Source organism: Salmo trutta, chromosome 38 (assembly GCF_901001165.1).
Source record: "Salmo trutta chromosome 38, fSalTru1.1, whole genome shotgun sequence".
NCBI classification, from domain to species: domain Eukaryota; kingdom Metazoa; phylum Chordata; class Actinopteri; order Salmoniformes; family Salmonidae; genus Salmo; species Salmo trutta.
Window position 1 is genome coordinate 22620807 of NC_042994.1, and position 22241 is coordinate 22643047.

The 22241-nt window shown below is 42.9% G+C and overlaps 1 long non-coding RNA gene and 1 pseudogene across 1 annotated transcript; both read left to right on the forward strand.

Moving 5' to 3' along the window:
• Window positions 1-2988: 2988 nt before the first annotated feature.
• Window positions 2989-11386, forward strand: LOC115178686 (uncharacterized). Its single transcript, XR_003872663.1, has 2 exons — window positions 2989-3255; window positions 11204-11386. It is a non-coding gene; the product is annotated as an uncharacterized LOC115178686 (long non-coding RNA).
• A 511-nt stretch (window positions 11387-11897) lies between these two features.
• Window positions 11898-22057, forward strand: LOC115178371 (NACHT, LRR and PYD domains-containing protein 12-like; annotated as a pseudogene).
• Window positions 22058-22241: the final 184 nt, after the last annotated feature.

The window sequence follows — 22241 nt, forward strand, 5'->3', positions numbered from 1 at the left end:
TTATTTTACTGCTGCTCTTTAATTATTTGTTACTTTTATTTATTTATTTTTTATGTATTTTTCTTAACTGCATTGTTGGTTAAAGGCTTGGAAGTAAGCATTTCACTGTAAGGTCTACACCGGTTGTATTCGGAGCATATGACAAATAAAATTGTATTTGATTTAAAGGGAATTCATTTAAGGGGAATTATCCAAAATGTTTATTGCATGACTACGTAGTAAAGTTCAGAATACTGCAGCCAATCTTAATTGGTGATGTGTCCCAAAACGGTGGATAATATGAAAGTTTCCAACAGGATCGGCCATCAGCAAAAAAGGTTGGACACAGTAATACATAATGCAGCTTTAATAAATGTATGATTTCTTAGTGGGTAAACTGAGCATTATGCAAAGTAGTTAAGTCGTGTATTTTTTTTTATTTACCTTTATTTAACTAGGCAAGTCAGTTAAGAACAAATTCTTATTTTCAATGACGACCTAGGAACAGTGGGTTAACTGCCTTGTTCAGGGGCAGAACAACAGATTTTTACCTTGTCAGCTCGGGGATTCAATCTTGCAACCTAGTCACTAGTCCAATGCTCTAACCACTAGGCTACCTGCTGCCCCTAGTGTATGTCAAGGGACTATAATGTTACAATATATGCAATGTTACCATAAATACATCTTACAGTAAATATGGACATTTCATTTACATGTGTTATGGCCATAGAAACAGACACTGTAGTTGGTACATTGGTCGTGGTGCAGCAAGTTGATGAGGGTGGTGGAGAAGCACTGGTGGGACTTTATGAGTGAAGTGACTGAGGGCAGAAAAGGATATCAGGGTGCCCAGGAACTTGAAGCTGCTGATCATCTCCATGGTAATGTACAGTAGATGGGAGAATGGTCATTAAGTCTCACCGTTTTGCTTACGCTGAGGCTGTTGTCCTATCACCCTTATGTCAGGTCCCACAGCTACTTCATGTACTGGTGATCAGGTGTACCATGGTAGGGTTGTCAGCATGTTTAGGTGTTGCGTCCATTCTGGGGATACACATTCTTGTGATAATGTAAAAAATCGAATTTGTTATTACAGGGTTTACACCCAGAGGCCTGAGTCTGCTAACCAGTTTGTGGGTCAGGATGGTGTTGAAAGCAGAGCTATAAAAGAAAACGCACTCTGACATATGTAAAATGCATAATTGACAAATTTGTTGGGACAATAAGCAAACTGAAGTTGGTCCAGTGAATTTTTGCTACCATGTGCTACACGATATCTATTGTTCCAGTTTTTAAAATCGATATCAACTGGGCTGCAGTGGAGATGGTAAGACGCTGCGATATCATGGGGACCTAACTTCTAACGTTCTTTCCTGGTACACCCACACAGACACTGCAGTCAACACTGCCAACCAGTGGCTCTCCATCCTACGGTAGGTGAAGACGTTTTGCCTGACGTCAAACATTAACAAGAGTGTCAGATTGAAGTGTATGGAAAAATTCTAACAGAAACATAAGAGCAGATTCCTTTGTCATCTTTACTGGCACAGTGGTTTTAAAATAATGTTTAATTGTTGTCACTTTCAATTGATTCATTGACTCCAAGAACCATAGATTGTTTGTAGTTCATAACATTTACGCACAACTGACATTAAACATTGCTTGACAGTAGATTGGGATACATGTTTTAATAACATTGGATATTTGATTGGGTTTAATGGTGCATACCTTGCAGTGTTGTGCATGCCAACCAGATGAGAATCACCAGAATTAAGCGTGATACTTGATGAATCAGGACTTCTCTGCTGCTTTATCAGCCTACCACTTGCCCACTCCAAGCTCCTCTTTATGGTTCCCTTCTGAAAGACACAATTGTGTGAAAATAAAGCAGAAGGAATAGGAACCCTATTCCTTTGAAGCAGTACTATATCGTACTGGGTATATGCCGGAAGGTGTTATTTTACCCTAATAGGCTTCAATGGGATGTAAATATTCTGAAAACGAAGTGAACATGCACATTAAAGTATATTCTGTTCGAAAGTTGATATGTTGTAGATGTTAGCAAAGGTTTTACAAGGTTGTCACTGGCCAAATTTGCTTTGTGAGCTTTTCAGTGTGTTCATGCTAATCGAGAGGTAGCACGGCTAACGCTAGCATTGAAATGACAGAAAGTCAGGCTGAAGAAGTTGCCTACCTTCAGCTGTTGTTTAGCTTAAATACAACAACAACAAAACATGTCCTGCTTCAGTACTAGCCTATTAGTCACATTTAGGTAGTTTGTCCAAAACAGTCCAAAAATCGACAACTAGCAGGATTTTGAACATTATGTTTTTGGAGTATCTCCGTTGTCTAATCTATGTATGCCTGGCCCTGCATTCAAGCAACAATCTTGCTAGTATGTAATTTACCTCGATAGTATTAACATAGTCCAATGTGTTTCCGTGGCTGTTATGTGTTGGCATGTTTTTTCTTAATAAAACACAAGACTGCGCTGTTCACTGCGGCTAGCAGTGTGGCCGGTCAGAGTTTGAGGCTAACTATATGATATAACATGGCTGGGGTTAGAGGCTACCGATGTTAGCTAAATTAGCTAGCCAGTATCTGACTTAGTTTATGTTAAACACTGCTGATCATGGTGCTAGATTAATGTTAGCTGAATTTTATAGCCAGTGATTAGAAACAGATCCTTCCACTGTAAACTAGCTAATAAACTGTATGATTCAGTAACAACAATTTTCAAAGACAAAAGTTAGCGTGTATATTTAGCAGCTGTAGGTGTTTAATTAGAAGTGTGCAGGACCGCTTGCAGCCGTTTATTTAGCACATTTGCACGCGCTTATTTGACCGTGTAGGCGTTAACTCAACGCGTGCATTTAGCGCCTGCACCCGCTTACTTTACACGCGTAGCATTAAAAATATCACGTTTTGACCACGTGCTTTATGACCCAAACGGCGATCCATTTGAATGCCCCAAGTTGAATTCCACCCGCCTCCCACGCTGAGGAGGCAGGCTCTGATATTCTGGGTGACACATTGTTTGCGTGTCAGCCAGGCTCTTAGAAATGCACCTATCGCCATTTTCCCCCCTCACACCTGTTATATCCATATGAGTTCTTTTAGCCAACGGCGTTTGATACATTCGTCGAGAAGTTGAGCTTAAAAAAAATTGCTTACAACACAGTCAGAAAGACAAGCTTTATTGGCAGAATTTAATTTGTTAGGCTAATAGGCTACTTTCCTGGAGCTGAGCAGGGAAATCACCAAATCTGAATGCAGGTAACACTTTTTAAAGTAGTCTAGATGTGAGTGAAACAACTGTTTGTCTTTCATTATAACTTACTGTCAGATTGAATTTCACTTAACGTTATTCGTTGAATAATGCACTTTATCTGAAAGCTTCATTGTCCTTCCATGCCAATGTTTGCGTCTGTGTTGCAGCCAACAAGGAAATGTGCTTGTTTTTGTGCAGCCAATACAGTAGTAAACCGAGAAGTTAAGTATTAAGTCGTTCATTTAAATAATTCATAAAGTTACTTTAGTCAATTCATCATGGCTGTAGGGCTTCTGAGACTGGCTTGAACCATATTGCACAGTAGCTCAAATGTAGGATTTCGTTTTTGCGCGCCATTGTAAGAGAGCATAGGTTCTCGATTATTCGCTCTTGCCGGCTTGTCCTTTTTAGTGGTGAGTGTGGTTCAGGAAATGTAGGCCACACACAGCATTGAAAGTACTTTCTGATACATGAGCAACAAAGATTACATGACTCATTATTTACGTGGTGAACTAAGACAGGGATAATTAAAGTCTACCTGTTCTGGGGGTGTTTTCACTAGGAAGTACACGGGGAGGGACTTACCTGAATTTGTCCAATATAAACTCTAATTTTCATTGAATGTTTTGCAGCTGTTTGCTACGATGTGTACTAGTTATTATCATCCCAGGTAAATGACCTGCATGAATTTCTCACATTAAACCAAATAATAAAAGTGGACATTATGGAGAGTCTGTGTGGTCACCAGTGGAACCAGGGCAGGGAGGGATAAGGGATTGAAGGTACAGGCCTAAACTTCACATGGCTACTCACATTGTGAAATAGAGAGTAACAATAACCAGACTGTATGTACTTTAAAGTGGAACTGACAGCATTTTAACTACTTTGCAGATATGAAACAGACAATCCTAATACCAGTCAAAAAGATCAAATTCCTAGTTTATGCTTCAAAACCAACTTTATATAAGAGGTTTTAAAAATAGGTTATATTGCATTGTTGGCAGAAAAGATGGATGCAGTTCAATGCATGATTAGTATAATTCACCATCACATTTATTGGTAGTCCATAAAAAATGTTGCTATGAGGTAAATCACAGCTGGCCTGGTACATTGTTTGCTGCCTCCACCCAATGGGGATGCACTGTGTCGTGGAAATTCTTACACAGGGACACTCAAAGTCGATCTTAACTGAATCATTGTTTATTGTCAGCGTGCTGGAGACCAACTCAATGCACAACAGTACACATGTTAATCAGGAGCTCTGCTGGGGCAGTCCCAGCAGGTGTCTTATATACGGCTATACACAGACAAGTTATATTTGCATGATTTAGCATAATTCATTCATCATTAGCGTTTTGTTTCATTCATGTGACCAACCAATACTGGTTCATAACATGTGACATACCAACATCTCACAAGGAGTCTTTCTCTCTAAGCTGAGACCTTGAAACTGAGATCATCTCAAAACAACGTCTGGGCGTACTGCCAAATGGCAGCTACTGATAAGTGAGGATTTGTACAGTCAGCCACTTGCATGAACACAGAAATTGGTTATTAGAACAGCACATGAATAGAACACAGACATTAGTTAAGAGAAAAGTACAAACATTAAAACTGTTTGTTTCAATTACTCAATTACTAGAAGCTAGCCAGAGGTTAGCCATTTTCACTGGCTAACGTTGAAGTTCAGCTAGCCACGGTTAGCTGTCCTCAGCTATCCATTAGCTCGAAAAGCTATCGGCAGTTTTTGTACAGCGCGACTCAGACCAGAGCATATCGGACCTATTCTCTCTCCTTTCCTCGATTTCTACCGCAGGCTCTGGACATTTACACCTGGATCTTGCAGCTAACTAGCTGCTACCTGAGTGAATATTGGCAACGTCGGTCACGGAATTAACACACATTATTACGGAGCTAGCCAGCTAGCCAGCTGAAGAGTTCCGTCAGCCACTCGTGGGCTATTCCTGAGCTAGCCAGCTGAAGTGTCTCCTGGGCTACAACTCACCTATCCTGACCCGTTTTACTGCCGATGCGGAGCCCTATCGGGTCTTCACGACTGGACCACCGACGTTATCTGCCCGAGGGAGTTATCCAACTGGCCCCTCCATCGCGACTTAACCGGATCGCCCATCTGCGGCCGGCTAATCGTTAGCTGTCTTTTTGGCTGCGATCTGAATAGGTCTATCGGACACTTTTCTTGGGCCACTATAACTAACTATTTTGCCAACTTGGACAGGTCCCCCCTTCCACACGGAACCCCACTAACCCACAGACGGAAACGCACGAGGTGGCTAAAAACAGACCTCCCTCCCATCTTCCACCAGCTTGCTACCTATGGCCCGGCTAGCTGTCTGAATCTCACTGGACCCTCTGATCACTCGGCTAAGCATGCCTCTCCTTAATGTCAATATGCATTGTTCATTGCTGTTCTGGTTAGTGTTTATTGGCTTATTTCACTGTAGAGCCTCTAGCCCTGCTCATTATACCTTATCCAACCTCTCAGTTCCTCCACCCACACATGCTATGACATCTTCTGGTTTCAATTATGTTTCTAGAGACAATATCTCTCTCATAATCACTAAATGCCTAGGTTTACCTCCTCACATCCCACCATACCTTTGTCTGTACATTATACCTTGAAGCTATTTTATCGCCCCCAGAAACCTGCTCCTTTTTCTCTCTATTCTGGACGTCACAGACGACCAATTCTTATAGCTTTTAGCCGTACCCTCATACTTATTCTTCTCTGCTCCTCTGGGGATGTAGAGGTGAATCCAGGCCCTGCAGTGCCTGGCTCCACTCCTACTCCCCAGGCGCTCTTTTGATGACTTCTGTAACCGTAATAACCTTGGTTTCATGCATGTTAACATTAGAAGCCTCCTCCCTAAGTTTGTTTTATTCACTGCTTTAGCACACTCTGCCAACCCGGATGTCCTAGCTGTGTCTGAATCTTGGCTTAGGAAGTCCACCAAAAACTGTGAAATCTTCATCCCTAACTACAACGTTTTCAGACAAGATAGAACGACCAAAGGGGGCGGTGTTGCAATCTACTGCAGAGATAGCCTGCAGAGTTCTGTCCTGCTATCCAGGTCTGTACCCAAACAATTTGAACTTCTACTTTTAAAAATCCACCTCTCCAAAAACAAGTCTCTCACCGTTGCCGCCTGCTATAGACCCCCCTCGGCCCCTAGCTGTGCTCTGGACACCATATGTGAACTGATTGCCCCCCATCTATCTTCAGAGCTCGTGCTGCTAGGTGACCTAAACTGGGACATGCTTAACACCCCAGCCATTCTACAATCTAAGCTTGATGCCCTCAATCTCACAAATTATTAATGAACCCACCAGGTACAACCCCAAAGCCGCAAACACTGGCACCCTCATAGATATCATCCTAACCAACGTGCCCTCTAAATACACCTCTGCTGTTTTCAACCAAGATCTCAGCGATCACTGCCTCATTGCCTGCACCCGTAATGGGTCAGCGGTCAAACGACCTCCACTCATCACTGTCAAACGCTCCCTGAAACATTTCAACGAGCAAGCCTTTCTAATCGACCTGGCCCTGGTATCCTGGAAGGATATTGACCTCATCCTGTCAGTAGAGGATGCCTGGTTATTTTTTTTAAATGCCTTCCTCTCCATCTTAAATAAGCATGCCCCTTTCAAGAAATTTAGAACCAGGAACAGATATAGCCCTTGGTTCTCCCCAGACCTGACTGCCCTTAACCAACACAAAAATATCCTGTGACGTTCTGCATTAGCATCGAACTGCCCCCGCGATATGCAACTTTTTAGGGAAGTTAGAAACCAATACACACAGGCAGTTAGAAACGCCAAGGCTAGCTTTTTCAAACAGAAATTTGCTTCGTGCAACTCCAACTCTAAAAAGTTCTGGGACATTGTAAAGTCCATGGAGAATAAGAACACCTCCTCCCAACTGCCCACTGCACTGAGGATAGGAAACTCTGTCACCACCGATAAGCCCACTATAATTGAGAATTTCAATAAGCATTTTTCTACGGCTGGCCATGCTTTCCACCTAACTACCCCTACTGCATTCAACAGCACTGCACCCCCCACAGCTACTCGCCCAAGCCTCCCCCATTTCTCCTTCTCCCAAATCCATTCAGCTGATGTTCTGAAAGAGCTGCAAAATCTGGACCCCTACAAATCAGCTGGGCTTGACAATCTGGACCCTTTCTTTCTAAAATTATCTGCCGAAATTATTGCAACCCCTATTACTAGCCTGTTTAACCTCTCTTTCGTGTCGTCTGAGATTCCCATAGATTGGAAAGCAGCTGCTGTCATCCCCCTCTTCAAAGGAGGTGACACTCTTGACCCAAATTGCTACAGACCTATATCCATCCTACCCTGCCTTTCTAAGGTCTTCGAAAGCCAAGTCAACAAACAGATTACCGACTATTTCGAATCCCACCGCACCCTCTCCGCTATGCAATCTGGTTTCAGAGCTGGTCATGGGTGCACCTCAGCCACACTCAAGGTCCTAAACGACATCGTAACCGCCATCGATAAGAAACAATACTGTGCTGCCGTATTCATTGACCTGGCCAAAGCTTTTGACTCTGTTAATCACCACATCCTCATCGGCAGACTCAGTAGCCTTGGTTTCTCAAACGTTTGCGTCGCCTGGTTCACCAACTACTTCTCTGACAGAGTTCAGTGTGTCAAATCGGAGGGCCTACTGTCTGGACCTCTGGCAGTCTCTATGGGGGTACCACAGGGTTCAATTCTTGGGCCAACTCTTTTCTCTGTATACATAAATGATGTCGCTCTTGCTGCTGGTGAATCTCTGATCCACCTCTACGCAGACGACACCATTCTGTATACTTCTGGCCCTTCTTTGGACACTGTGTTAACAACCATCCAGACGAGCTTCAATGCCATTCAACTCTCCTTCCGTGGTCTCCAACTGCTCCTAAACACAAGTAAAACTAAATGCATGCTCTTCAACCGATCGCTGCCTGCACCTGCCCGCCCGTCCAGCATAACTTCTCTGGACGGTTCTAACTTAGAATTTGTGGACAACTACAAATACCTAGGTGTCTGGTTAGACTGTAAACTCTCCTTCCAGACTCACATCAATCATCTCCAATCCAAAGTGAAATCTAGAATTGGCTTCCTATTTCGCAACAAAGCATCCTTCACTCATGCTGCCAAACATACCCTCGTAAAACTGACCATCCTACCAATCCTCGACTTCGGCGATGTCATTTACAAAATAGCCTCCAATACCCTACTCAACAAGCTGGATGCAGTCTATCACAGTGCCATCCGTTTTGTCACCAAAGCCCCATATACTACCCACCACTGCGACCTGTACGCTCTCGTTGGCTGGCCTTCGCTTCATAATCGTCGCCAAACACATTGGCTCCAGGTCATCTACAAGACCCTGCTAGGTAAAGTCCCCCCTTATCTCCGCTCACTGGTCACCATAGCAGCACCCACCTGTAGCACGCGCTCCAGCAGGTATATCTCTCTGGTCACACCTAAAGCCAACTCCTCCTTTGGTCGTCTTTCCTTCCAGTTCTCTGCTGCCAATGACTGGAACGAACTACAAAAATCTCTGAAACTGGAAACACTTATCTCCCTCACTAGCTTTAAGCACCAGCTGTCAGAGCAGCTCACAGATCACTGCACCTGTACATAGCCCATCTATAATTTAGCCCAAACTACTACCTCTTCCCCTACTGTATTTATTTATTTTATTTATTTTGCTCCTTTGCACCATATTATTTATATTTGAACTTTGAACTTTCTTCAAACTACAAATCTACCATTCCAGTGTTTTTCTTGCTATACTTTATTTACTTTGCCACCATGGCATTTTTTATTCTCACCTCATTTGCTCACATTGTATATAGTCTTATTTTTTTCTACTGCATCATTGATTGTATGTTGTTTTACTCCATGTGTAACTCTGTGTTGTTGTATGTTGTCGAACTGCTTTGCTTTATCTTGGCCAGGTCGCAATTGTAAATGAGAACTTGTTCTCAACTTGCCTACCTGGTTAAATAAAGGTGAAATAAATAAAAATAAATAAATTAACAAAAACTGTAAGGCTGGGCATGTTAATACAATCCAACTAGAAAGGGAAATGATCACAAGTCAGTCATAACCCGGGCTAATAGGCTGGTGGCAGCGTGCCAAACAAGGCCCGCGGGCTGAATAGGACACACAAGTGGGTCTACATAAATGAGTCAACAGTCGAGTCATCTACTTTATGAAATTACAACCTGATGCATCAGTGAATTCAACTTCAATTGTGCTGCTTTCGTGTGTCCCGTTTACAGCGCACAGCGGAGGGAAAGTGTACACACACATGCCACAGTCCTAGCAAGGCTGCTAAAATATTGTACTCAGTCTTCGGTTTTAAAAGCTTGACAATGAATAACAAAAAAACTAAACCTGCAACAAAACACCACACAAAGGAGAAACATATAGACCTATTATGGCAACATTAGAGCTGTAGCCTAGGCTGGCTACTCAACTACAATACATTTTGAGTGCACCATACAGCTATGCTGCATTCAACCACACTGGTGATCCATGTAGTGCAAAAAAACCTATTGGTACGTTTTTGTTATTAAATACTTTTTGATTTGTGTTGCATAATATTATGCACATCTGCAAGCATAGCAACTAAGGCTGGACGAATATGATTTATCTCTTTTGTTTGTTTTAATATGTTAAAATGCTATATACAGCATCCTATGTACATACAGTAAGTGGACTTTAGAAAGGGCCATATTTTTTCAAACAATGTCCAGGTTGGGTCGCAGTTGCAAGTTTCTTTTGTAAAAAGACATGGGCTTTGTCTGGCCCGCGAATTCATCATTTTTATTCCAATATGGCCCATGTGCTGATTCAGTTTGACACCCCTGGGCTAGCATATCTATTATGTAGCTAGCTATATATTTAGCAAACTAAACACACAAAGCCTAACAGTTAGCTAGCTAGCTGCTGGGAGGATATCATGTCATTGGAGTGGGTGAGTGACCAACCTTTTTTCCTCATTGTTTGTCGGTGGTTACAGCTAAAGATGCAGGCAGGGGTCATTTGGTTAGCCACCAAGACATGCCAATCACTTTGCTAGCTAGGCTGAACTTAAACGACTGATATCCACAGTTAACATATCTCTTAGTTGTCAATCAAATGAATTTGGCATTGAACAAATGGGCGGGGAAGCAAGTTCACATTCACTTGTCAAAATGTGGTTTGGGAGAAGCATGCATTGGCAGGCTAGTTGTATAAGAACGAGCAGGTTCGCAGTTATCAGTGCCATTTTGACGGCCAACTAGCTGAAAAAGTTTGAGAGGGTTTCAGTTCCCTTGTTAGATTTTAGATTCTCTCACTCTGGCTAGCATTAGTTGTTGATGTGCGTAGACAACTGAGGGAGAGAGAGACTACCTTTTCATGGTTGTTTGATCAATAGGACTGGGAAGTTCCCTAATGTAAACGGACTCCCGTGGTATTTACTGAAATCCATTCAGGTGTATTTTGTGGCGAATGCATTCTAATGATCTAAAGTTGAGCTGTTGCTACTTCCTGTAAAAACACAGTCCAGGTCAAAGGGAATAATGGCAGGCCCGTGTGGCAAATGGCTTATTTGCATACAGGCTATGGCACCTATCTGTGTAGACTCCGGTCCTGGACAAGACAGGTGGTTTTATTTACTGCGGTGTCTGATCATTTCTCACTACATCGCTATAGAATTTTCACAAATGCCTTACTATACGTCATTCCCAAACATTCTATGAATTCATGAAAACGTGAAAATGGCCATATAAATGCTCGCTTGTCAGAAAATGTAATAAAAAAAACGTAATTCTTCCTGGGGGTATATATGAACAGATTTATCAGAGTTCATGTTGCTAAAACGCTGTCAGTTCCACTTTAAATACCTTTTTATTTATTTGTGTTCATTTTAAGATGAGGAGCATGGAATCCAAATTGATGCGTTTGAGTTCAAGGAAGTTAAAACGATTTAAACGCCGTCTGAGGAAGATGTATGACGTCAGTCTGAGGAGGATGGACGTGAAAGCCATTGTGTCAGTTATTACAGACACGTATAGAGGAGGTGCTAGTGACGTTGTGTCCTCAATTCTAAAACGCGTCAACGGTCGGGTGAGTATAGGCATTAACCTCTCTGGGGTATGTGGGACGAACTCGTCCCACCTACGTAACAGCTACTGAAATTCCAGTGGCGCGATTTTTGAATCGTTAGAAATACTATTACTTCAATTTCTCAAACATATGACTATTTTACAGCTATTTAAAGACAAGAATCTCGTTAATCTAACCCCACTGTCCGATTTCAAAAAGGCTTTACAACGAAAGCAAAACATTAGATTATGTCAGCAGAGTGCCCAGCCAGAAATAATCAGACAGCCATTTTTCAAGCTAGCATATCAAACACATAAACCCAAACCACAGCTAAATGCAGCACTAACCTTTGATGATCTTCATCAGATGACACACCTAGGACATTGTGTTATACAATACATGCATGTCTGTTCAATCAAGTTCATATTTATATCAAAAAACAGCTTTTTACATTAGCATGTGACGACTATTTCGTGAAGCCCAGACAGGTTAAACTCCCCTCAGATTAAAAAATGTGTGTGTGATTTATTTTACAACTGTTAAACCAATGCAGGGTTATTCTGTGTTTTATGGGCCGGTTTCCTGGACCCAGATTGAACCTACTCCTTTAAAGGTTGACTTTGGGCAAAACCGCAAAAATAACAGCTTTAAACTTTATAAACAAAATAAGAAAACAATAAGATATTTGGCTACAAAAGTTTCATTTAACGATCACAACAGCGTCCGTCCAAAACAAACCCTGTGAAATGATGTCAACACATACTGGAGGAGTTACTGGCTAGCTACAGTGGCTAGTTTAGCTAGCAAACTAGCTACATCAAACGCAGCGTGCATGACAAAAATGACACATCAATGAACCAGCAAAGGCACACCCCATTTCTGTTTGAAGGTTGAGGAAGAGGAGTTGGACAGTTTTTCGTGCCCAAAGTCGACCTTTAACTAAAAAGGGTGGTAAATTATTGGCAGGTTTTTCACCAAGTTCAGATAAAGAAACGCCTTTCGTCCATAGGCAATGAGAACGATGGAAATCTGACCTCAACTGCCATTAACGAGGAGGTGGATGACCAACAGGTAGGCATAATGGGCTTTAAAAAAATGTGTGTGTGTGTGTGTATATATATATCTCAGCAAAAAAAGAAGCGTCCTCTCACTGTCAACTGCGTTTATTTTCAGAAAACTTAACATGTGTAAATATTTGTATGAGCATAAGATTCAACAACTGAGACATAAACTGAACAAGTTCCACAGACACGTGACTAACAGAAGTGGAATCTGTCCCTGAACAAAGGAGGGGTCAAAAGTAAGTCAGTATCTGGTGTGGCCACCAGCTGCATTAAGTACTGCAGTGCATCTCCTCCTCATGGACTGCACCAGATTTGCCAGTTCTTGCTGTGAGATGTTACCCCACTCTTCAACCAAGGCACCTGCAAGTTCCCAAACATTTCTGGGGGGAATAGCCCTAGCCCTCACCCTCCGATCCAACAGGTCCCAGACGTGCTCAATGGGATTGAGATCCGGGCTCTTCGCTCGCCATGGCAGAACACTGACATTCCTGTCTTGCAGGAAATCATGCACAGAACGAGCAGTATTGTCATGCTGGAGGGTCATGTCAGGATGAGCCTGCAGGAAGGGTACCACATGAGGGAGGAGGATGTCTTCCCTGTAACGCACAGCATTGAGATTGCCTGCAATGACAACAAGCTCAGTCCGATGATGCTATGACACACCGTCCCAGACCATGACGGACCCTCCACCTCCAAATCGATCCCGCTCCAGAGAACAGGCCTCGGTGTAACGCTCATTCCTTCGTCGATAAACGCGAATCCGACCATCACCCCTGGTGAGACAAAACCGCAACTCGTCAGTGAAGAGCACTCTTTGCCATTCCTGTCTGGTCCAGCGACGGTGGGTTTGTGCTCATCTGGAATGCATTTCAATTAACAGGTGTGCCTTGTTAAGTTAATTTAGGGGATTTCTTTCCTTCTTAATGCGTTTGAGCCAGTCAGTTGTGTTGTGACAAGGTAGGGGTGTTATACAGAAGATAGCCCTATTTGGTAAAAGACAAAGTCCATATTATGGCAAGAACAGCTCAAATAAGCAAAGAGAAATGACAGTCCATCATTACTTTAAGACATGAAAGTCAGTCAATCCGGAAAATTTCAAGAACTTTGTTCAAGTGCAGTTGCAAAAACCATGAAGCGCTATGATGAAACTGGCTCTCATGAGGACCGCCACAGGAAAGGAAGACCCAGAGTTACCTCTGCTGCAGAGGATAAGTTCATTAGAGTTAACTGCAGCCCAAATAAATGCTTCAGAGTTCAAGTAACAGACACGTCAACTGTTCAGAGAAGACTTCTTGAATCAGGCCTTCATAGTCGAATTGCTGCAACGAAACCACTCCTAAATGACACCAATAAGAAGAAGACTTGCTTGTGCCAAGATTCACGAGCAATGGACATTAGACCAAAGGGTAATCTGTCCTTTGGTCTGATGAGTCCAACCGCCGTGTCTTTGTGAGATGCAGAGTAGGTGAACGGATGATCACTGCATGTGTGGTTCCCACCGTGAAGCATGGAGGAGGAGGTGTGATGGTACTTTGCTGGTGACACTGATTTATTTAGAATTCAAGACACACTTAACCAACATGGCTACCACAGCATTCTGCAGCGATACGCCATCCCATCTAGTTTGCGCTTAGTGCGACTATGACCCATCACACCTCCAGGCTGTGTAAGGGCTATTTGACCAAGAAGGAGAATGATGGAGTGTTGCATCAGATGACCTGGCCTCCACAATCACCCGACCTCATCCCAATTGAGATGGTTTGGGATGAGTTGGACCGCAGAGTGAAGGAAAAGCAGCCAACAAGTTCTCTGCATATGTGGGAACTCCTTCAAGACTGTTGGAAAAGCATTTCAGGTGAAGCTGGTTGAGAGAATGCCAAGTGTGCAAAGCTGTCAAGGCAACGGGTGGCTACTTTTAAGAATCTCATATAAAATATATTTTGATTTGTTTAACACTTTTTTTTGGTTACTACATGATTCCATATGTTATTTCATAGTTGATGTCTTTACTATTCTACAATGTAGAAAATAGTAAAAATATAGAGAACCTTTGAATGAGTAGGTGTCCAAACTTTTGACTGGTACTGTAAATACATTGTCAATTAATTCCAGTGAGAGATGAATATCCCCTCTAGATGTGTACGTGATGACGAGGCTAAGCTGTTATTGTTTCTTTTCCTACACCAACGGCGATGGATGTAACACCACTGTCTGAGGCCAACCAGGCTGGAGGAGCACTCGCTGAACATACTTCCATCACAGCAACTAATAGAAGCAATATTTTTGCACCAATAACAACTCGGAATTCAGTTAAAGGGGACCTGAACGTTTATTACGGTGAGAGAAGCTCATCTCCGGACAGAAGATAGTTTGATTTGATTGATTTACCGTTTTCATTTGAAGGTGTTTTATAAAATGTTCCCTCTCTCTAGGCCATGCCAGGCAGACAGGTGTGGACCCTGGACCGGAGATGGTTGACCAGGTAATGGATAGGTTTTGTGATATCATTTATTATACACAATCTTCATAAGATTGCTCTACATGTTTTGGAAATGTATCTACTGCTCTGTCTTTACTTCCTGTAGATGACACAACCAAGACTGGTGCCACTGAATGACCAGAGCAAGAAGGAAGAAAGTAAGTCAAATTCAGCTGGTACCTCAGATGAAGAAAAAATAAGACAATCCATTAATTTCACCCAAAGTAATATATATATATATATATATATATATATATATATATATATATATATATATATATATATATATATATATATATATATATATTTGTTTTTCTTTGCAGACACCATTCGCCTCAAAGGCAAGATCAAATTAGCCCTTAAGAAGAGGTACGGGACCATACTAGAGGGTGTGACACAAAGTAAATCAGCCCTTAACAAGGTCTACACAGAGACTTATATGGTCACTTGTGATTCTGCCACCGTCAATAAAGAACATGAGGTGTGGCAAGCTGAAACCGCACACCTCCAAGACACCTCGGAGGCCTCCGTCATAAAATGTCAAGATATCTTCAAGCATGATGAAGAAGAACCCATCAGATGTGTGGTGACAAAGGGAGTAGCTGGCATTGGGAAAACTGTGGCGGTCCAGAAATTCATCCTGGACTGGGCAGATGGGAAAGAGAATCAACATCTAGACCTTTTAATTCTTCTTTCTTTACGGGATCTAAATTTGTTTAAACATAGGCAATGCATGGACTTCTTCAGGTGTTATACCCTGAACTTAAGGACATAGACATAAAGCTGTATGATGACCATAAGATTTTGTTCATTATTGATGGCCTGGATGAGATCCATCTGCCACTGGAGTTTCAAAAAAACATTCCTATATCTGATGTGTTAGAGTCTGCTACCCTGGATGTTATACTTACAAACCTCATCACTGGCCATCTTCTCCCCAATGCTTTCCTCTGGATAACCTCTCGTCCAGTAGCTGCCAATCTGATCCCTCCAGAGAGTCGTGATCGAGTGACAGAGATCAGAGGGTTCAATGATTCACAAAAGGATGAGTACTTCACAAGGAAAATCAGTGATCCATTGATGGCCAGTCGAATCATCTCAGGCCTTAAATCAACCCGGAGCCTCTACATCATGTGCCATGTACCGTTGTTCTGCTGGATAGCAGCAACTGTTTTTCAGGATATCCTGGGTAAAGTCGGCCCAAAGTCTAGATCTTTACCTACAACCCTTACCGAATTGTACATCCATTACCTAGTGAACCAAATAATTGTCAGTTTTAAGAAGTACGGTTCAACTCATGAAGATGGTAAAGAAAATACTTTGAAGCAAAACAAAGATGTCATTTTCAAATTGGGACAGCTAGCGTATCAGAACCTGTTAATTCAAAACGTGCACTTCACAGAACAGGACTTGAAGGACTGTGGTATTAGTGTCATGGATGCTGCTAAATGCCCTGGCCTGTGTACTGAAGTTGTACAATTAGAGCATGGACTGTATCCCAAGAAACTGTACTGTTTCATACACCTGAGTGTTCAGGAGTTCTTCGCAGCTCTGTACGCATTTCATGAATTTGAAAACCGCAGGATTGACTCAGTGAAAGCCTTAATCAAAAAGAAGAATGGAAGCACTCCCATTGATTTGTTATATTTTCTCAAAGGTGCTCTGGACAGTGCATTAGATAGTAAAAATGGACACCTGGACCTTTTCACACGCTTCCTTATCGGGATCTCTCACGACTCCAGCCGGGACCTCCTTCAAGGACTTCTGGGAGAGACACCCAGCAGTTCAGAACACAACAAGAAGTTAATTGGATACATCAAGGTGTTGAAAAGAAAGTCCCTCTCCCCAGAGAGATGCATCAACCTGATCCACTGTCTGCTTGAGCTGAAGGACCGCACTATACTACAGAATGACAACCAAGTATCGTCTTCAGACACACCGCTAACTCCCTTTCAGTGCTCTCTCTTGGCTTTTATGTTCATGTCAGAGAAGCCTGAAGAGTTTGACTTCAGGAATAAACAAACTTCGGAGGAGGGTTTCTACAGACTGGCTCCTGCTTTGCCGTCTTGCACTACAGCACTGTAAGTATCACTGTGAAATGTGTATCATTACATTAAGTGTGTATATCAAACATGTTTAAGTTTGCATTGTGATGTTCAAATTGAAAAGATTAAAACCGCAATTTTGAACTCTTTCACAGGCTCAACTGTTGTCACATGACACCACTGCTATGTGCAACTGTGGCCTCAGTTCTCCGATCTCCGAATTCCTGTATTACAGTCCTGGATCTGGGCCACAACAACCTGGGCGATGGAGGGGTGAAACGCCTTTGTGATGGGCTGTGGAACGCCAACTGCAAGGTGAAAACTCTGAACCTCAGCCACAACAATGTTGGAGAGCAAGGTGTCAAGGAACTCTGCAAAGTGCTAATTGGTCACACCTCAAAGCTTCTGACCTTGGACCTCAGCTGCAATGACCTTGGGGACTTGGGGTTGGAGTCCCTTGCTTTTGCCCTTCACGAGCGTTGCACGCTGCAGGCACTGAGGTATGTACAGCGGTGCCAAATTAGACAATAACACATTAAGGGTTTGCCTTAATCACTGAACTCTGCTGACCTGTTATAGATGGTTCTTCAATGTTCCTAGTTTTAAAGGTGAAACACATGTTTATTTCATCATTATTTTCCCTATTAATTTACAGACTCTCTGGTTGTTTGATCACATTGCCTGAGAACGTGTCCTCTGTACTGGTCATAGCTTTGAGGTCTGACCCCTTCCAGATGAAAGAGCTGGATCTGAGCTACAATCCCCTCGGAGACATTGAATTGGATTTCCCTTTTCAACTGAAGCTGAAGTGAGTTAGATTGTGTAAAAGAATACCAATGTGCTTCTAAATCAAATATTCACGGGTAGATATAAACGTTGACAGATTAGAACAACGACAATGATCTGTTAGTGAATTACCTTTAGCTATGACCCTTGTTACATCCTAGTGTCAATATAATTTGGGGCGGCAGGTAGCCTAGTGGTTAGAGCGTTGGGCCAGTAACCGAAAGGTTGCTAGATTGAATCCCCGAGCTGACAAGGTAAAAATCTGTCGTTCTGCCCCTGAACAAGACAGTTAACCCACTGTTCCTAGGCCGTCATTGTAAATAACAATTTGTTCTTAACTGACTTGCCTAGTTAAATAAATAGAAAATATACTGCATCGCCTGAGTAGTGAGTAGTGCACCATCATAGATATCATCCTAACTAACTCGCCCTCCAAATACACCTCTGCTGTTTTCAACCAAGATCTCAGCGATCACTGCCTCATTGCCTGCATCCGTAATGGGTCTGCGGTCAAACGACCACCCCTCATCACTGTCAAACGCTCCCTAAAACACTTCTGCGAACAGGCCTTTCTAATTGACCTGGCCTGGGTAGCCTGGAATGACATTGACCTCATCCCGTCAGTAGAGGATGCCTTGTTATTCTTTAAAAGTGCTTTCCTCACCATCTTAAATAAGCATGCTCCGTTCAAAAAATGTAGAACTAGGAATAGATATAGCCCTTGGTTCACTCCAGACCTGTCTGCCCTTGACCAGCACAAAAACATCCTGTGGCATTCTGCATTAGCATCGAATAGCCCCCGTGATATGCAACTTTTTAGGGAAGTTAGGAACCAATATACACAGGCAGTTAGGAAAGCTAAGGCTAGCTTTTTCAAACAGAAATTTGCATCCTGTAGTACAAACTCAAAAAAGTTCTGGGACACTGTAAAGTCCATGGAGAATAAGAGCACCTCCTCCCAGCTGCCCACTGCACTGAGGCTAGGAAACACTGTCACCACCGATAAATCCACAATAATTGAGAAATTCAATGAGCATTTTTCTACGGCTGGCCATGCTTTCCACCTGGCTCCCCCTACCAAGGTCAACAGCCCTGCGCTCCTCACAGCAACTCGCCCAAACCTCCCCCACTTCTCCTTCACCCAAATCCAGATTTGGTTCTGAAAGAGCTGCAAAATCTGGACCCCTACAAATCTGCCTGGCTAGATAATCTGGACCCTCTCTTTCTAAAATTATCTGGCGAAATTATTGCAACTCCTATTACTAGCCTGTTCAAACTCTTTCGTATCGTCTGAGATTCCCATCGATTGGAAAGCTGCCGCGGTCATCCCCTTCTTCAAAGGGGGAGACACTCTAGACCCAAACTGCTACAGACTTTTATCTATTCTACCCTGCCTTTTAAGGTCTTCGAAAGCAAAGTTAAAAAACTGATTACCGACCATTTCGAATCTCACCGTACCTTCTCCGCTATGCAATCTGGTTTCAGAGCTGGTCATGGGTGCACCTCAGCCACGCTCAAGGTCCTAAACGATATCATAACTGCCATCAATAAGAGACATTACTGTGTAGCCGTATTCATCAGCCTGGCTAAGGCTTTTGACTCCGTCAATCACAACATTCTTATTGGCAGACTCAACAGCCTTGGTTTCTGAAATGATTGCCTCGCTTGGTTCACCAACTACTTCTCCGATAGAGTTCAGTATGTCAAATCGGAGGGCCTGTCGTCCAGACCTCTGGCAGTCTCTATGGTGGTGCCACAGGGTTCAATTCTCAGGCCGACTCTCTTCTCTGTATACATCAATGATATCGCTCTCGCTGCTGGTGATTCTCTGATTCACCTCTACACAGATGGCACCCTTCTGTATACTTCTGGCCCTTCTTTGGACACTGTTCTAACTAACCTCCAGACGAGCTTCAATGCCATACAACTCTCCTTCCGTTGCCTCCAACTGCTCTTAAATGCAAGTAAAACTAAATGCATGCTCTTCAACCGATCGCTGCCCGCACCTGCCCATCCATCCAGCATCACTACTCTGGACGGTTCTGACTTAGAATATGTGGACAACTACAAATACCTAGGTGTCTGGTTAGACTGTAAACTCTCCTTCCAGACTCACATTAAACATCTCCAATCCAAAATTACATCGAGAACTGGCTTCCTGTTTCGCAACAAAGCATCCTTCACTCATGCTGCCAAACATACCCTCGTAAAACTGACCATCTTACCGATCCTCGACTTCGGCGATGTCATTTACAAAATAGCCTCCAACACTCTACTCAACAAATTGGATGCAGTCTATCACAGTGCCATCCGTTTTGTCACCAAAGCCCCATATACTACCCACCACTGCAACCTGTATGATCTCGTTGGCTGGCCCTCGCTTCATACTCGTCGCCAAACCCACTGGCTCCAGGTCATCTACAAGTCTCTGCTAGGTAAAGCCCCGCCTTATCTCAGCTCACTGGTCACCATAGCAGCATCCACCCTTAGCACGCGCTCCAGCAGGTATATCTCACTGGTCACCCCCAAAGCCAATTTTTCCTTTGGCCGCCTCTTCTTCCAGTTCTCTGCTGCCAATGACTGGAACGAACTGCAAAATTCTCTGAAGCTGGAGACTCTTACCTCCCTCATTAGCTTTAAGCACCAGCTGTCAGAGCAGCTCACAGATGACTGTACCTGTACATAGCTCATCTGTAAATAGCCCATCCAATCTACCTCATCCCCATACTGTATTTATTTATCTTGCTCCTTTGCACCCCAGTATCTCAACTTGCACATTCATCTTCTGCACATTCTACCATTCCAGTGTTTAATTGCTATATTGTAATTACTTTGCCACCATGGCCTATTTATTGCCTTACCGCTCTTACCCTACCTCATTTGCACATGCTATATATAGATTTTTCTACTGTATTATTGATTGAATGTTTGTTTATTCCATGTGTGACTGTTGTTGTATGTGTCGAACTGCTTTGCTTTATCTTGGCCAGGTCGCAGTTGCAAATGAGAACTTGTTCTCAACTAGCCTACCTGGTTAAATAAAGGTGAAATTAAAAATAAAAAAATATTGTGAGCATTTCCAGGTTTTCATTCCTCCCTCTTTATTTTGTGTCTTTCAGCCTGGAGCACAGAGGAGAGTGCAGGAATAAACCAGGTCTGCAGAAATGTGAGTAAATATCCATCTATCATTCTCACCTTTGCGAACACAGTAATTCACAGTGGCCTCTGTGGAATCTTTGACATCTAGCGGTGTACCGATGTACCAATACATGTGTCGTGTGACAGCAAAGCTTGTGTTGAAGGTTGTCATGTAAAATTCTTCCCAGTGTGAGAAGAGTTCCCAATCGTTCTGATTGTGTTGTTATTGAGAACTTGAACTTGTTCTGAACTAGCCTACCTGGTTAAATAAAGGTGAAATAAAAAAAAATGGACATGTCGTAAAATTTATCCCAGCATGAAAATGTTCCCAGTTCAATAATTGCACGCTGTGATAAATTGTACAGCATGACGTCACAATCAGATCGATTGGGAACTATTTCATGCTGGGAAGATTTTTACTAGACACAGGTAACTGAAACCTTCTAATTCTAATCTGAACACATTTCAGATGCATGTGAACTCACACTAGACCCCAGCACAGCGAACGGTTTCCTCGTTCTGGCTGAGGGGGACAGGAAGGTGACGTGCCAGAGGAAGGATCAGCAGTATCCCATCACCCAAGACAGGTTTGATAAATGCAACCAGGTGCTGTGCAAGGAGGGCCTCGACAAGCGGCATTACCTGGAGGTGGAGTGTCTACACAACGTTCACATAGGCATGGCCTACAAGGGAATAGAGAGGAAAGGAACCGGTGACAGCGTAACACTAGGATGCAATGCCAATTCTTGGACTTTGTACGCCTCGAAGTATAAGGGCCATGCACAGCACAAAGAAATTCTACACAGGTTACAGCTCCCCAGAATCAAAGCACGTGTCCCCTACAGGGTAGGAGTGTTTCTGGATTGGCCGGCCGGCACTTTGTCCTTTTACATGGTCAACCAATTGGGCACACTGACCCATCTGTATACATTCCACACCACATTCACTGAGCCTCTCTATCTTGGGTTTGGACTGAACTCTCCGACGGCAACCATTCATCTCTTATAGTCACAGCCTACGACACAGTCTTACAGACATGTTTTGCTGTGTCACATGGTGGAGTGGGAGAGGGGTTTAGACAGTGGTGTAAAGTACTTAAGTAAAAATACTTGAAAGTACTAAAGTAGTTTTTTGGGGGTATCTGTACTTTACTATTTATAGTTTTGACTTGGACTACTTTTACTTCACTACATTCCTAAAGAAAATATTGTACTTTTTACTCCATACATTTTCCCTGATACCCAAAAGTAGTCATTACAGTTAGAATGCTTAGCAGGACAGGAAAATGGTCCAATTCACACACTTATCAAGAGAACATCCCCACTGCCTCTGATCTGGTGGACTCACAAAGT